Source organism: Entelurus aequoreus, linkage group LG02 (assembly GCF_033978785.1).
Source record: "Entelurus aequoreus isolate RoL-2023_Sb linkage group LG02, RoL_Eaeq_v1.1, whole genome shotgun sequence".
Classification (NCBI taxonomy): Eukaryota; Metazoa; Chordata; class Actinopteri; order Syngnathiformes; family Syngnathidae; genus Entelurus; species Entelurus aequoreus.
Window position 1 is genome coordinate 47,462,252 of NC_084732.1, and position 18,663 is coordinate 47,480,914.

The window sequence follows — 18,663 nt, forward strand, 5'->3', positions numbered from 1 at the left end:
GAAAAGGTAATAAAGCTTGTTTGTCTAACCTAACCTAACCTATCCCATAACCCCGGAGGGTCGTTGGGGCACCACAGACGATCTGTTGACCAGCTCTCTCCATCCCTCTCTGTCCTCAGCAGCTCTCATTGCCTCAGTGAGTTTCAGGCGAGTCCATTCTCCGATGTTATCTTCCCATCTTTTCTTTTGTCTCCCTCGTCTCCTGCCACCTTGTACGGTGCCTTGCAGGATGGTTTTTGCAAGGCCTGAGGATCTAGTGATGTGTCCGTACCACCTCAGTTTCCGCTTTATGACCGTGGTGAGCAGGTCATCATGTGGGCCGATGGCTTGGCTGACCTTCTGCCGGACTTCTTCGTTTGTGACATGTTGGGTGTAGGAGATACCCATGAGTCTTCTGTAGCATCTCATTTCCATGTTCTGAATTCTTTTCTGCAGCTCTGCTGTAAGGGTCCATGTTTCACAGGCGTAAAGGAAGATCAACATTACAAGTGAGCGCTGTAATCTTACCTTTCATGCCAGACTGATGTTTGTGTCTTTCCATATGGGCTTGAGTTTTGCCAGGGCAGCAGTTGTTTGAGCACTTCTGGCAAGGACTTCCCGTTTGGATCCTTTATCGGACACGATTGCACCGTCTTGTCTAAACAAGGTGTTGAACCAAGGACGAGTACATACAGATGTAAATGGCGCACTATGTAAAGTTGTTTATGGATGTCTTAATTACATTGTATATTAGTATAATGTACATCTGTACCTACAGTAATTGATTAAACACAGTTAAAGAGTGTGATTAATGTAATTTAAAAAATAATCTCTTGACAGTCCTTGTTCTGATATTTGTTTAGAATAGAAATCAAGCAGTCTAAAGTAATTTGGAATGTTCCGTGCCTCACCCAATGATAGAGAAAATATCGAACAATGAATGTTTACAGTTTGAGCGGGCCGGCGCACTCGGAGGGGACAAGACAACAGGCAGCTTGCTTTTTCTTGCTGACTTGCACAAAACAGGGGCAGGGTCACCGTTATTTATATTTTCCACTTTCCTATTTTTATTACCTTCCTTCAAGAGCGGGAGCTGTTGGAGGTGCTGCCTTTTATTCTCCTAATTTTCTCATCAGTCAGATGCAGCGACATGTCTCTTCTCATCCACCCCGTCATTTGTCTCTCAAATAATACGCCTTTAAATCTGCATACAGAATTGGAGGGGGGGTTCAAAAGAAGACTTTGCAAGGCATGTACAGGAGATGAGTGGGGGGGAGAAGGCACTCTCATATATGGATGGATGGGGGGGGGGTGTATTAAATGACGATATGACCTTGTTCTCACTGGTTTGCATGCGACCATCAGCCCTGTTTGAGAGGTGCGCCATTTTCTTGGCCTGCGCGTAATTACTATATTTGATATTCAGCTGTGTATGGAGGTGGTGGTCACTGAAGGAGGTGTATTATGTCTGGGTGTGTGTGCGTGTGCGTGTGTGTGTGTGTGTGTGTGTGTGTGTGTGTGTGTGTGTGTGTGTGTGTGTGTGTTTGTGATGCATGAGGGAGGGGCTGCAAAAGAGGAGCCGGGGGCACTCGGGATGAGACAAAAAAAGACCACTGGGTTGGAGGTCAGAGTTCAAGTTCATCGCCGCAGACAATGGCGAGCTCCTCACAAAGCAATTGGCCTCTCACTAATGTTGGCCTCATTGCAGCACCTTTGGCTCAAGACCCTATCCAGTTCATGTGGCCGTGCTACTTTTAGTGAGAACCACGACACCCGCGTGGCTATTTGTGTGTTTACTGCGCATCATAAAGAGAGAGGTGCTGTTTTTTTTTCCTTTCCTTGCCATGCCCACAGGGTCAGACTGTTCTGAGTACAATACACACTGACAGTGCAACCACTCACACACATTTTACCAGCACTCCCCCCCCACCGCAACCACCACCACCATACCTCCTGTCCTTCTCCCTTCCTCTTTACACCCCCTCGCTGAGACATCTGCTCCCCCAGCGTAGCCGCCATTGTGATGCTCAACACTAACAGGGGTTTTAGCCACTGGTGGTGTGAAATTAAACAGCCACCTCGTCCCTTGATGATAAGTGGCGTCCTGTCTTCATGCTGCAGCTATCTCCCCGTCACACAGCACAAGGTTGCGCTTTCAAGGGTGATCATGGGAATTACAGTTCACTATTGTAGAAAAAAAAACATGAAGAAGAGAGGGTCGAAACTATCTCGCTTGTTTCTCCCCCACTGTCAAATCTACACCATCTGATAGCATATTGGACATCAATTTTACAGCGTATGTAAAATATAAAAAACGAACTCACAAGGGTAAATCTCACAGTGGAAATATCATTCACTATATTATAGTCACAGATGATTCAGGAATGCTTTTTTTTTTTCTCCAATAAACAAATAAGTCTCACAAAAGAAATTAACCAGCGTTTTCTTCCGGGCAAATTATCTTTTTAAAATTAAAAAGTTAATATTTCAGTGTTGCCATATATTTTTAATTTGTTCTTTGCATTTTTTGCAAACGTAATGTATCCTTCCACACTGATTTCCCTCAACAGCCTTGATGAATACCTACTTCACATGTGGATTAAAGCACTCAATTCTAAGAGGGGGAATGAGTAATGATTCAGAGATATTAATAAAACATGATAATGTCATTTAGGAACATCTAAAGTCGCAAAATACAAAAAAAAGGAGTATCTTAAGTACAGTGGTACCTCAACTTAGGAGCTCATATCTCAAACTAGTCAATTGAAATTAATTAAAATCAATTTAATTGCTTTTTCGCCCCTCAAAACAGCACACTTTTACCATGAAACATGTCTTTTAATAAGAAAAATAAACGTTTGGATAAGAAATATTGTAAGAAAAAGACAACAATATTTACAGATAATGTTTTCTGCATTGTCTGAACCAAATTACGTTTAATATATTAATGTCAACACGCTATTTTTATTGTATTGTATTTTAACAGTTTGTTTTACTGTCCTCAGTTTTTATGTTGCTGCAAAAACCTACATTTTCCCAGTAGTTTTCTGAATACAATAAAATACTTTGAAGAGGAATTTTGCCTATTTTTCACAATCATTATGAAAGACATGACAACTAATGGATTTTTTTAATGCATACTAAATATTAAATAAATGCTATCAAAAGTCCGCTAACAGCTGAGCATAAGGGAGGTCCTCTTTTTCGCCCATAACATCCAATAAATAATCATCCAAAATGTAAATTTTGTGATTTGAATATCAACCAACTATTAGTGATATTGTTATTATAAGCGCTAACGCAGACAGATTATAGCGGCGCCAAGATCTATAGCTTGAGTACAACTTGGACAGGTGAGGTGTTTCCTCGCTTTCTTGCTCACTGGATGTTTATTCCAGATCATAAATCATGCCTCTCACCTGGATAGAAGAAGCTGAAGCCATATTCCAACAAGTTGGTACACTTTAACAGCTGATTTGGACCTGGAAATGGCGAACGCCACAAAAAGACATTTGGGTCCACCCCATTTTCTTTGCGGAGATCATGTGTAATTTTTCATCTAAATGGGAGTATAAGAACATCCTAGCTGTTGGCATCCTAATGACAGCAGATATTGCACAGTAAGTGATGTTTTATTATGTTTGTTGTCTCTCATAATGTCTGCAGTGAGTAATAATCAGTGATGAAGGAAAAAAAAGCAAATGTGGTGTGTTTTTTAAATGAATGCACCGTGTATGCTTAAAATAATTGAAATATGTAAATATTCAATCAATCAATGTTTATTTATATAGCCCTAAATCACAAGTGTCTCAAAGGGCTGTACAAGCCACAACGACATCCTCGGTACAGAGCCCACAAACGGGCAAGGAAAACTCACCCCAGTGGGACGTCAATGTGAATGACTATGAGAAACCTTGGAGAGGACCGCATATGTGGGTAACCCCCCCCTCTAGGGGAGACCGAAAGCAATGGATGTCGAGTGGGTCTGACATAATATTGTGAAAGTCCAACACATCAGCGAAAGTCCAGTCCATAGTGGGGCCAGCAGGAACCATCCCGAGCGGAGACGGGTCAGCAGCGTAGAGATGTCCCCATCCGATGCACTGGCTAGCGGTCCAGTGCATCGGATGGGATGAGTAAGTAAAGTAAAGTAAAGTAGTGGACTTGAAGTGGGTGTGGCATGGATGATTGTTTGGCGCCCAATAAAAGACTTGATGGAGGATTCTTCAGTCAGCAGATGTTAAAGCAGGAGCAGAGTAGAAAAGAAAAGAAAAGAAACGGCAGATCAACTGGTCTAAAAAGGGAGTCTATTTAAAGGCTAGAGTATACAAATGAGTTTTAAGATGAGACTTAAATGCTTCTACTGAGGTAGCATCTCTAACTTTTACCGGGAGGGCATTCCATAGTATTGGAGCCCGAATAGAAAACACTCTACAGCCCGCAGACTTTTTTTGGGCTCTGGGAATCACTAATAAGCCGGAGTTCTTTGAACGCAGATTTCTTGCCGGGACATATGGTACAATACAATGGGCAAGATAGGCAGGAGCTTGACCGTGTAGTATTTTATACGTAATTAGTAAAACCTTAAAGTCACATCTAGGTGCACAGGAAGCCAGTGCAGGTGAGCCAGTATAGGCGTAATATGATCAAACTTTCTTGTTTTTGTCAAAAGTCTAGCAGCCACATTTTGTACCATCTGTAATCTTTTAATGCTAGACATAGGGAGGCCCGAAAATAAAACGTTACAGTAATCGAGACGAGATGTAACGAACGCATGGATAATGATCTCAGCATCGCTTGTGGACAAAATGGAACGCATTTTAGCGATATTACGGAGATGAAAGAAGGCCGTTTTAGTAACACTCTTAATGTGTGACTCAAACGAGAGAGTTAGGTCGAAGATAATACCCAGATTCTTTACAGAGTCGCCTTGTTTAAATGTTTGGTTGTCAAATGTTAAGGTGGTATTATTAAATAGATGTCGGTGTTGAGCAGGACCGATAATCAGCATTTTCGTTTTCTTAGCGTTGAGTTGCAAAAAGTTAGCGGACATCCATTGTTTAATTTCATTAAGACACGCCTCCAGCTGACTACAATCCGGCGTGTTGGTCAGCTTAAGGGGCATGTAGAGTTGAGTGTCATCAGCATAACAGTGAAAGCTAACACCGTACTTGCGTATGATGTCACCTAGCGGCAGCATGTAAATACTAAAGAGTGCAGGGCCAAGAACCGAACCCTGGGGAACTCCGCACGTTACCTTAACATAGTCCGAGGTCACATTGTTATGGGAGACACACTGCATCCTGTCAGTAAGATAAGAGTTAAACCAAGACAAGGCTAAGTCTGACATCCCAATACGCGTTTTGATACGCTCTAATAAAATATTATGATCAACAGTATCGAAAGCGGCGCTAAGATCAAGAAGCAGCAACATAGATGACGCATCAGAATCCATCGTTAGCAATAGATCATAAGTCATTTTTGCGAGGGCTGTCTCCGTCGAGTGATTTGCCCTGAAACCGGATTGAAAAGGTTCACAGAGATTGTTAGACGCTAAGTGTTCATTTAGCTGCTGTGCGACAATTTTTTCGAGGATTTTCGAGATAAACGGAAGGTGGGACACCGGCCGGTAGTTTACCATGAGGTCAGGATCGAGGTTAGGTCTTTTGAGTAGAGGATGAATAACCGCTTTTTTGAATGCTAGGGGAACAGTGCCAGAGGAAAGTGATAAGTTTATAATATTTAACACTGATGGACCTAATAATACAAAAAGCTCCTTGATAAGTTTCCCAGGAAGTGGGTCAAGTAAACATGTTGTTTGTTTTGTCCCATTTACACATTTTAACAATTCCTCCAATGTTATTTCATCAAAGAGAGAGAAACTATTTTGGAGGGCAGTGTCCGTTGTATATACAGTCGTATCTGTGTTAATAGAACCCAGTTGTAGCTGAGATGCATTGTCTTTAATCTATTTTCTAATGACTTCAATTTTCTTATTAAAGAAATTCATAAAGTCATCTGCTGAGTGGGTGGAGCTACTGGGAGGAGTCCCTTGTTGGGTTAGCGATGCTACTGTACTAAACAAAAATTTAGGATCATTTTTGTTGAGGTGGATGAGATTTGAGTAATATTTAGCTTTAGCTGAGGTAAGCATACGTTTATAAGTTATTAAACTATCACTCCATGCTTGATGGAAAACCTCAAGTTTAGTCGCACGCCATTTGCGTTCCAGCTTTCTACATGATAATTTATGGGCTTTAGTTTCTTATGTAAACCATGGGGTACGCCTTTTAGGGGCCCTTTTTAGCTTTAGCGGTGCTACACTATCAATGGTGTCGCTCAGGGCGTCGTTAAAGTTGTTAGTGAGGTTATCAATAGAGCCCACATAATTTGGGAATGGTGCCATTACCGAAGGCAGTAGGTCAGTAAGAGTCGTCGTTGTGGCAGCATTAATGTTGCGGCTGCTATAGTAGTTATTATTATTATTATTAGTTTGTTGACAAAGAGTCAGAACTTTGAATTTTATAAGGTAATGATCGGACATTACTTTAGTGTACGGGAGTATCGTAACTTTAGAGGTGGTGACACCCCTGACAAGCACTAGATCTATCGTATTACCGTTGCGATGCGTGGGTTCATTTATTATTTGTGTAAGACCACAGCTATCAATTATAGTCTGGAGCGCCACGCATGGAGGGTCCGATGGGGTATTCATATGGATATTAAAGTCCCCCATTATGATTATATTGTCGGCGTGCGTCACTAGATCAGCAACAAACTCTGAGAATTCACTGATGAAGTCCGAATAGGGCCCAGGGGGGCGGTAGATAACAGCCAGGTGGAGAGGCAGCGGTGTGACAAACCTCATAGTGAGCACCTCAAACGAGTTATATTTATTATTTAGGTTAGGTGTAAAATTATAGTTTTCATTGTATATTAGTGCGACACCCCCTCCCCTTTTAAGAGGACGGGCAACATGTGCATTCGTATAGTTAGGAGGAGATGCCTCATTTAGCGCAAAAAAATCGTCTGGTTTGAGCCAGGTCTCGGCGAGACCAACGACGTCAAGTTTGTTGTCTCTAATGACCTCATTAACTAATAACGTTTTGGAAGATAATGATCTTATGTTTAAAAAGCCCATATTATAGGTAGTGGGCTGTTTTGAGGATTGTTTGTTGAAATTATCCGAAGTAGCAACATTAATAATGTTGCGTTTATTATGCGTAGTGCACTTTAAATAGTTTCGACCATATCTAGGAATTGATACGACGGGAATTTTCAGATTGTTTGCTTGATGCTGCGATAAACTGAACGCATCATAGTTAGCCACCTCAGTACAATGTGTGACTGCCTCTGACACGGTCACAAAAGAAAAAATATTATGTGAGTTGTGTTTTATTCTAAGAGAATTGCTATGTGTGCAGGGATTATCCAGCCTGGTGCCGGCTAGTTCTAGTTTAAATGACTTCTTACCCGGACACTCCACGCTTCTTTGGTGATTAGCTTTTCCCTTTGTTGTTAGCCCCGCTCGGCATCCCCGCTTCTGCTTCCGCTCACACCGCTTACGTCGCCTCCATTGACGGTCCCCGCTAATACTTGACTCCGCTGCTACAAAGGCTGCTCGATGTAGCCCGCGAAGTATTCCCATGCTAGCGAGGAGGTCCACCGTACATGCATCTTTCAGTCTATAACGACCCGATCCATCCACATCCAGAATTGTCTGTCGGTCGTATGTGATCACAGAGTGTTCACGCTTTGAGCCAGCCATGAAATTGACAGAAATGACGGGTGTTTTTTGCCAAATCGCTCTACACTCCCAAGAGCGTCTTCAAGCTGCTGCATTTCAATGCGCCGCCCATTTGTATTAAATATTAAATGTTATTATAAATGTGCCCCTTACTACATTACATATATACTTACATTATGTATATAAAACCTTAATGGAGGTGTTTGGATGTGTTTTAAGGGCTTTATAGGCAGAATAGAGCTGCTCTAATAAGCTCCATTGTAAGCAGACTTTTGATTGCATTTATTTAATATTTAGAATGCATTAAAAATATATATACATCCGTCGTCATGTCTCTCATAATGATTGTGAACGATAGGCTTTTTTGAAAAAAAAGTGCAGTTCCCCTTTAAAATAACTACAGTAGTTTGATAAAGTAATAATGTACAGCAATTACTTTGGAGAATGGCCGCTATAAAGGTGGTTACACGTTGGTTGTTGGCTATTTCATAGCGGCACCCTCACTGTACCCGAACTGCTCTGTCATGGTGCGGGGTCATGATATTGATTATTATTATTGTTCTATTAAATGAATATTCTTCTCAGTACTGTCCTTCACACTCAGTGTATCCGCTCTCATGATTGGAAAACAAACATATGTTGGTATAACTATAAGCTATTGCTAGCAAGGAAGACCGGATGTTTTGGAGCAGATCTCAGTGTTCATTTGACATTTACTACACCCTCTAGTGGTGGGGAGGCTCATGGCTCAAGTTTGTGTCCGCAACTTATAGGGGAACTACACTCTTTTGGGAAGTTTGCTCAACATTCACAATCCCTCTGTGGGACCAGAGCACATATTTTTCTTTGTTGTATGCATTCTAAACTTTTGGAAAAAAAATAGCAAAAGGCAGCTAACAAGCGGCAAATGGGAATCAACCTACGTTGCCTAAAAAGTGTTGTAAAAAACCATCCACAGTCGTAACCTGCTTATTAACACAGCTGTAGCAACATTGTTATTGTAAGAGCTAACACCGCCCAAACATCTCTGGCATCCTGACACATCGCCTTGCACACACTGCTCCTCTGACCATTGGGGAGCAGCAAGTTACTAGCTACTAGCTAGCTTGAGCTACTAATAAGTTTGCTTGCGACCCATAAAGAAGAAGCTTGTGCTGCTTCTGCTGTATTGCCTTTGAGTTTGGAAAAAAATAGTGCTAGTTTATGAATCATGCCTCTCACCTGTATCCTCTAAAGGCTTAGTTGGCCACATGCGTGGACAGCACTTTTTAGCTCGTATTTCCAAAATCGTGTACACTACTGAATTGGGGTCTTATGGCCGCTTATGTGGACAGTTATACTGCCATCTGGTGGTGTTAGAAGAGTATAACATACAATGGAATTTGGAAAAAAAAAGTGTAAAAATAAGAATTGGCATGTCACAAAACATGAAATACACGTTTGTGTACTTTTGGACTAAGTACATCATATCAAAAGATGATTCTTAGTTTTTATTCTAATTAGGGTCCAATAAGCCCAAATAGCAAAGAGAAATTAAAAAAAAGCATGTAAACAAACAGCTTGGGCCTTAAGGGGTTTTAAAGTAGAAGATTATGGCTCCAAGCCAGGAAGTTGATCAACTTTGGAAAATCCACTCAGTACCAACTTGACAATTGACACTTTATGGCTTTCATCAAATGGAACACATCAGGCCATCCCAACATTGCTTGGCAGAATGTTTTATCTGAGGAGTGAGGATGTTTCTGAACTTAGCGGCTCAAGAAAGATTTGGCATCATGGTGAGTGTGGACGTTACAGTCACTGTTTTATCTTCTGATTTGAAATATTTAGCGCGTAACAACAAACATCGTTGCTGTGTGCTCTATGAAATTAATGTGCCTAGCAAAGACGTTTTGGTAATACTTAAAATGACCAAAATACTGTAAATATATGTTATCATGAATACTACATTACATACATACTTACAGCATGAAGGACGTTGAGTAGAGTAGATTGTAACCCTATTACCTGCACTGCCTCAGACGAGCAGTTCTTTTATATTTAGAATACACAGAAAGGAAAATACATGTGTTCTTGTCTCACATAAGGACACTGAAAAATGGGCACATTTCCAACAAAAAGTGAAAGAGAAAGTCTCCTAAGTAAGGATGGGCACTGGAACTTGGTTAAATAAAAGCACCGGTGCCGACGTAAACGGTAGTAACCACGCGGAAAAAAGAAGTTGCTATTGATGCCTAATGTTGTTGCCAAATGAATCCAGACTCAACCACCTGCAAAGCGTACTTGGTGGTGGTATTGTACAAGTAACATCTTGTATGTAATGTTAAGAGAAGCACACAGACACTCTTTTGAAACTTTATGACCAGAACACACCGAAACAGCAGCCCTCAGAACAATGCTAGCACTGCAGAGCTAGCCACTATCCATAACAACAACAACAACACAGCACTTCCTCATTATGCCCCAATGAGGTTAAGGCAAGTGAGGTTGCGTTCACAACCCCCCGGGTTTATGAATATCAACAAACAAGTTGTTTTTATGCGTGTTGTCTATGCTCTGTATTGCTGACATACTATCTTTTTAAGGAGTGTTGGACATCTTTCATCATGGAGGGAGCATTTGGACGTTTAAATTTTCAATAGGGTGCTTGATTTAGTTAGCATGTTATCTTTTTGTCACCCTCTGTAACAGTGGTGGGCCGTGCGTTTCCCACCTAGGCCTTCAGTGACGTCCCACTTTAAGGATTACCTCTCAAAATACCATAATTGCTGGAGAAATACTTTACAGGAACACATTTACAAACTACTGTGTATTGAACCACATCAACGGTGTACATAACGGATTATTTTCTGGTGCATTTAAAAGTCAATAAATCCGCATCAGCAATTAAAACATATCTTATGTGATACTGTCAAAATTAAAATTGCAAAAAACATATAAAACGTGAAAAAATAAATAAATAAAATATCGGAACTCACGATCTGTAGAACCCATCCGAGCTTCCGGGGTTGGCCGACATAGTCTCACAAGATGTAAATTATCTTTAAATATCCTTCTTGAAAATGGCCTTGCAAATATATGTGTTGTCTTGTCTAATCATAAAAGATGCAGAAGAGGTATGTTGGCTGAGTTCTTAAAGTTTACTCCACAAGGTGCTCATCAAAAACATCAAGCTGCCGGCATGCCTAAACGCGGCTACTGCGCATGCCCTTCACTACTGTGGTATGCTGGGTAATGGAGTTCTTATGTTACCTAGTTCATAACATCACAGTATATATCTGCCCTAGGTCATCCAGAGGGCCTTAGGTCATCTAGAGGGCCTTACTGACAACAACGTGTGATCTGATTGGCTATCGCAACTGTCTGTCAACTGTATGTCCCCGATCACTTACAGTGCATTGTTGATTCTAAAGGCCTCGGGCAGATTTGGTACAGCATGGCAACATAAGCTAGCTGAATTCTGATTGGAAAAAAACTCTATAACCTAAAAACAACAGCGCTGGAGGGAGCATAATATGACATGAAGAGAATATGAATACTTTTAGAAATTTAGGGAAAGTAAATAGATAATGACTTATCTTTAATTATGATCATGATTTCTGGTTATGTTAGGCCAGCAGAGAAGGCCTTGCTGGCCCTGATGGCACACCACTAGTCTGTAACCTGCATAGGTACAGAGACATTTGGGTCCTATGCGTGTGTTCCTGTCTCATACAACACTTTCTTCTTTTTTATTGTACCTATGTCAATTTAAGCTATACTAATATATAATAAGGGCAATGAAAGTTCCCCCTTCGTATTATTATTTTTTTCATGCGTAGGATGGCTTTTAAAAATAACACTTGAAATTCCCATCATGATGACAATGTTAAAATGATGGAGATGGACTGTTAATGCCATGGAGTCATTTTCCAGTTCTGCTTAAGCTCTAACGCTTGGGCCAGAATAGACTTGCTGGGCCCTGGGCCACATCCTTTCATTTTGCTGGCAGACTGAATGGGTGTCCTGTGGCTGAGGACCAAGTTGCTCTCAGACGGTACGATAGACACACTTCTAGAGGTTTTGTGTTGAACCTTTTAAAAAGTATCATTCAATTTACTTGCGGATATTGGATAATAGCAATTTAATTGAAAGATAATGCTTTTTAATTAGTGTTAGTGCTGTTAAATAATACATTTTTAAACCAGATTATAGTAGTTTTTTTTTAATTTGCAATTAAGATTAATTGCAGTAAATTTAAATCAGCTGTGGTGAGCATTGTTGGCAGCGTGACATTAAGGATGCAGAGAACGGTAGGCAGACTACAAGTAAAACTAGATTTAATTGTCAAAGGAAGCAGGGAACACATAATTACAGCACCTCAACATTCTACAAAGTAAAATGATCCAGCATTGAAGGGAAGATCCAGGTGGAACTAAATATAACTAATTATTAATGAGCATTAATTAATTAATATTGTGCAGGTTGGGCAATAAAAATAAAGTAAACGTGCTTCAAAACACAAAGCCCAAACAGAAAATACTGACAAAACAGGAGCACCAGGACAGGAAGTGATTCTAAACACAGGAAGTTGATAACAAAACAATAGTCATGAAGCATCACGACATTAACTTCAGAAAATAACCCGATGTTTTAACAGTAATGCAATTTTAATGCCAGAATATTTTTTTAAGTTTTTAACCTGAATGCATTCCATTTATTTTGTAAAACCTTGGTAACTTTTTTTTCTAAAGTCTCGTCTGGATTTAATTTGGAGTGAAATTTACCAGTGAGCACAGAAGTGTCCTCACTCATTTTTGCACTGACGTATGTCTTGACCTGATCACTGAACGTATAACAACCCACATCGCCTTTCAGGCAAAGGAGCATGTACCGTCAAATAAATTGTGTGATTAATCTGCATTCATACATAATCAATGTGATAATTTTTCTGATTCATTGCATGTGGTAATGCAATAACTTTAACAGCACACACATATATATATATATATATATACATATGTATATATATATATATATATATATATATATATATATATATATATATATATATATATATATATATATATATATATATATATATATACATACATATATATATATATATATATATATATATATATATATATATATATATATGTATATATATATATGTATATATACCTAAAGAAACATATGTGAGTGATACACATAATGTTCAAAATTAATATACATGATTAAAATAAACCATTTCTGTGGGTTATTTTATTTTCCATAGATTTCCTACATTTACTTCAGATATAAAGAACAAGGTAATGTTTTTTTTTATTTTGCAAAAGTAAACAAATAAAATGGGACCAAGTAGTTTATGATAACATTATTATGAAAATGAATGTATCCTTATTTTTCTTTATCATCTAAATCAGAGGTTCTCAACCTTTGTTGATCTCAGGGTCCAACTTTAACACTACAGAGAGGCCCGGGCCCCACTTAAATATTAATACTGAATTAGTAATCTTACACTTGAATTTAATTGTCTTCAATAATAATGATATCTAACCTACTTACAGTTTACAACCTTACCAAATGAAAAACAACCAAATATTATTATTTAATCAACACGTAAACCTTAGGCTAAGGTCAGGCTAATTAAAAAAAAAAAAAAGTACTAACCAAATATACTGCATAAAAAGGAATTCAAAAACTGGGGAAAATTACATTTTCACTGCTAAAGTAAATTTATTTTAACTGAATAAATAGACAATAATAAAATGTTGTTGGTTTTTTTTTAGAATAAACTGTCAGTAAGATGTATGTCTAAATGTAATTGTTGTGCTTAAGAAACTTCTCTCTGACTTTAGTTCCAGACTTCTTCTGTTTGTTTGAGATTGTCATTACTGCCACAAGTGGTGGAAAACTGTATTACAACTGAGTACTGTTGCGGCCCATACGGACCACAGCTGAAAAACAGATATTTTTTGATGGCACTCCAGCACTCTAACACTGATCTAAAATTAGCAACCTAAGAATGAATTTAGCATATTGATTTCAAGTTAAAAAAGGCATCATTGCCACGCCTGGCTTGTGTCACTTTTCATAATTTCCATCAACAAGTTTGTAAAATAGGAATTTTTATTTGAAGAGAATAGTCACATTTAAGGATGTCTTTAATTGATACACAGGATATGGCAATGTTTCTTTATTTTCATTATACATCAGTGTATTCTATAACCTATGTAATTACTTGCTATATTAATTATTAAATCAAAGAAAGGTTACAATAAATCAACCTGGTGTAATAAAAAATAACAAAACAAAAAAAAAACTTAGTCTGAATTCAAACTTTTTAATTGACAATGTCCTGAATGGTTGTGAATAATGAATCTCTGTTATAAAAATGATTAAGATGTAGAAGAATGGCTCAATTAACTTCTGTGGAATTATTATAATAAAAACTGGTAGATAAATTTCAAGATGACTCTTTTCTTAAAAAAGTTTGTGTTTAATTACTTTGAGTGCAAAAATGTTTTAAACAATATTCATCATGTATCCTAATGTCTCATTTGGACAATGTTTTTTTGCCCAATGTGCTTTCGCTCTTGAAAATATTGCACTTTGTTTCAGTACTGCCGTATTTTCTTATTCTTTTTCTTCAGTCATGCGCACACACGCACACACACACACACACACACATGTAATAAATTGAAGTCATTGTGATGAAAAAAATGAGTGGCACTGTGATTTGGGCTGGCTTGGGGAAGCCAGAAGCGATGCCCTCAAGTATCACCCTGGATGATAAGGCAATCCCAGTCTCTGAATAAATAAATACATTAAAATCATAATCTATGTGTTTTCCCCACCACCCCTCATAACCCCATGCCCAATTCTGACCCCGCATCCCTACCCCCTCCACCCAGGAGCTGACATACCACTAATACACACCCCTTCGTCGCTGATGCAGCCACCACTGCTGTTACTGCCCCCAGCGCCATAAGAAAAAAATGAATGCAGCTTTGCAATAAATAATGTATCTCACTAATACGCATTCAGGTGGAGTCAGTCTTTGGCCCCATCACTTGCACACCCAGGAAAGAGTGAAATATTGAATCAGGGATGGGGAGTGGAGGGAGTCCAGTGACAGAGCACCAAAGAGTGAGAAAGAGAAGAAGAGAGAGGGAGTGGAGGAAGATGGAGGGGCAGGAGAGGGAGAGAGTGGCAAGCATATTATAACTCATCCATGTGGATCACCCTAGTAGATTGGGAGCAATCCCTTGTTGAAATTGTCTTCTAAACACTCAGAGAAAGAGAAGGAGACGGGACGGAGCGGCCAGCCCATCTCAGTGTTGCTGTGTGTGTGTGTGTTCTCACACTGTCCCAGCTCAGGTAGAGACAGCTGTTTGTGTGTCCATTTCACTTGGTGTGTGTGTGTGTGTGTGTGTGTGTGTGTGTGTGTGTGTGTGTGTGTGTGTGTGTGTGTGTGTGTGTGTGTGTGTGTGTGTGTGTGTGTGTGTGTGTGTGTGTATGTGCTGTCTTGTGAGTGAGGCATGCTAGTGAGTGTGTGCACGTGTGTTAGAGCGAGAGAGGGAGAGAGAGAGAGAGAGATACTGTGTGTGTGTGTGTGTGTGTGTAAGGAAGAGGGGGTATTATGCACCCTGGATGTTGCCTTGTGCTTTAAACAGCTGCCTACAAGCACAGGTATTGCTCGCCGGCTCCTAAATAACCAGCACGTTCATGGTGCCCCTCTGTAGGACAGCAGGCTCAGCTGCAGGGTGTGAAATCAGACTAATACAGATGCTTGAGCGGGAGCAGGAGGTGGCTCCTGTGTGACTTTCTCAAGCTAGAGGTGGAGAGGAAAAAAAAGAAAGAGGGGACTGTAACGGCATAGAGGGGAAAAAGAGAGACAGTAAGGTCAGTAAAAACCTTTTTGTAATGTGTGCTGTGTGGAAGTCAAGACTACTTTTGAGCTGCGGTTGTGTTTTCTTCTGGAGAAACTATCGATTCTTAAAGTTTGTGGCGAGTGTGCTCCGACTTGAGACTGCCAGCTGAGGGCAGATGGAAACCCTGGACCTGTGTGCAATGGGGAGGGGGGTGTTCACTTGGAGTTGTCCAACTCTGAAGTTTGGTGTGTGTGTGTGTGTGTGTGTGTGTGTGTGTGTGTGTGTGTGTGTGTGTGTGTGTGTGTGTGTGTGTGTGTGTGCAAGAGTGTATGATGTCCAGTGCTGCTATGTGCAAAACTTTCATGCAAAGTGCAAGAAACATTCTATATTTGTTGTACAATCCCAGCATTGGATATTCTGACTTTAAAAAGAGGCAGAACACGAGTGTGTTTAGTGTAAAGTGCAAAGGAAAAGTGCACAGATTGTATACTGTATACATGATACGTTATCCAAACAACGGCATTTCAATTGTTGACATTTTGGAGGCTATATTGCTTGGTGCAGGTGTGTGTTTTAATGTGCACAACTCAGCGGTATTGCATTAAAAGAAATGTATGTTTTAGAAGAAACCCACCATTCACAGATTGTGGATTTTTTGCACACACCAAATCGTCAGTGTGTCATGTGTTGACGTTGCCCAATGAGAGAGGTCAGTGTCTACACGTGACCGTTGCACACACACGCTGACACACACACACACACAGATAAGATGGCGTCCAATGTTTTCTTCTTGTTTTCACTTCACATGAGGAAAATACATCTATACAGTGTATATTTAATCCATGCTGAGCAGGACAAAAGAAAAAAAACAATAATACGGCGACTCATTTTTGTTCACATCCAGTATTTAAATGTGTGGCGCAGCACACGAGCCACAAAGGCGAAAAAGCCGCTACTACCAAATTGTCAGCAATACTAAAGACATCAACAAAAAAATTTCAGCCATCCATCACAACTGTCACCCTGTTTCTGTGGCGACAGTGATTTATTCCCGGCCTGAAATCCATTTGGACTAACTCACTCACTTCCTCTCACACACACACACACACACACACACACACACACACACATACACACACACACACAAACCTCCCCAACACCAGGCGCAGAAAGTCTTACAGTGTTAATAAATGGTGATTTAGTTTTGTAATTATATTGACAAGTGTTAATTGTCCATCAGGTAGCTAACATGGCAGGTGTCTGACAAGTCAAATATGTTTTTACTTCACTGCAGCTGTCATACTTTGACTTTAAAGGAAAGTACCACACACTTTTTTTCTCTAAGTCTCGTCTTTGAATGATCTGGATCAGAGATGATCTAGTCATGAGGAAGGAATTAGTTATTATTGCAAAGACTAGTTTTGACATGTGCGTTAGCCATGTGATATTTTATCTGCCTGAATGCATGACAGAAGGTACATGGAAACTGTACACTGAGGTGTGTGTAATCCCAGGTGTGTGTGAGGATGAGGGGGGGAAAGACAGGAAAGCCGGCATGCTTCCCTTCTTCATCCTCGTCTTCATTTAATTTCCTCTCTTTTCTCCATAGCTTCTGTGGTAGTTTTTCATACATCCCATGATAAGTCATGTCCTATTTGCTGTGCAGGCAGATTTATCAGTCCAGCCACTGCTACTCATATCCTCCAACCAGCAACTAGCAAAGCCCCAGATATTGCCTTAAACCTTGACCCAAGCCCACGACTGCTTCCTTGGCTTGCATGTGCATGCAATCATTTGTTTGTTTGTCATTTAGCCGTTTCCACGCTGCATCTTGTTTTATGCATTGGTTGATGGGTGACACGCTGATGCTGTTCTAGTAACAGCTGCCAGCTCTTGATATGTGTGTGTGACTATGTTCGATGTCCGTGTGTGCAGTTGCAGTCAAGAGATGCATCACTCTGCTCTGGCCTGTGCTCGTCTGGAAGGCCGGGTCTGGCTTTGAGGTTGAGACTGGCCAGAGAGATCACATAGCCTTAAAATGCCTCACACCAGGGACGTGCAGTCAGGGTAGGCAGGTCAGGCCTGAATAATAAAACCATAAATAAAAACATTTTGTCCAATAAACCCTTTTATTAATATATTTTCTGCAGTATTACAATCATTTGGAAACATTAACATTACTATAAATTATTATATACTCAAAGTTTGATATATTGCAGCCCATTAATAAATACTGATCGTGTTATTCCCAAGATCGTGTTACATATAAATATTTTTTAAATTTTTTTTTAACCTTTTCTTTTTGAAAAAGTTATGCGCTGTAGCTCGGCTGCCTAAACCTGCTTGGTGAATAGTGCCCCCACGTGATGTGACGTGAATGGTGGATTGAACTCCCAAGTCTAGGAATGGGGCAGACACTATTCACCAATAGGTTTGGACATCGTTGGGTTAACGTTTTATTTTTATTTAGTTATTTTCTTTCTTTTTTATTCCTTCTTTTCGGACACTTTCATAAAGAATTACTGTGTTGGTTTGTAAATATGCAATAATTTGGTGAAAAAAAACAATGCGATTGAAAGGGTGAATATTCGGGGTCCACGGCACAATCACGCAATATTGGACCGCGTTATATATCAAACTTAGTGTGTATTTGAACTAGGGTTGTACAGTATACAGGTATTAGTATAGTACCGCGATACTAATGAATCATTTTTGGTACTATACCGTCTCTGAAACGTACCGGTCCCGCACCCCCCGCGCCCACATCGTCGTGACAATGCTGGTTTACGAGCAGAGAAGCATGTTCGGTAGCACACAATCACGGAGTACTTACAAGCAGACACAGGGTGTAGACAGAAAAGGGAGAACGGACGCATTTTGGCTTAAAAACTAAAGATAAAAGTGAAGTTATAACACTGAAACGCCCTCAGGAAGAGGTGCTTTAAGACATGGCAAGCTAGCTAGCGGCTAACGTCCATCAGCCGTCTGCAGTGTTTTAGCTACTTCTAAATCACTAATCCTCGCCTCCATGGCGACAAATAAAGTAAGTTTCTTCCAAGTATCGTCCCTGCAGGACGAGTA

The 18,663-nt window shown here is 40.0% G+C and overlaps 1 protein-coding gene across 1 annotated transcript in view; it reads left to right on the forward strand.

Annotated features, from left to right (window-relative positions):
• Nucleotides 1-15,502: 15,502 nt before the first annotated feature.
• zfhx3b (zinc finger homeobox 3b) overlaps nt 15,503-18,663 on the forward strand; it is a 450,580-nt gene continuing 447,419 nt past the window's right edge. Inside the window, exon 1 of the mRNA XM_062028101.1 lies at nt 15,503-15,613. The gene's annotated coding sequence lies outside the window, so the exon portion shown is untranslated. The remainder of the gene's footprint in view (nt 15,614-18,663) is intronic.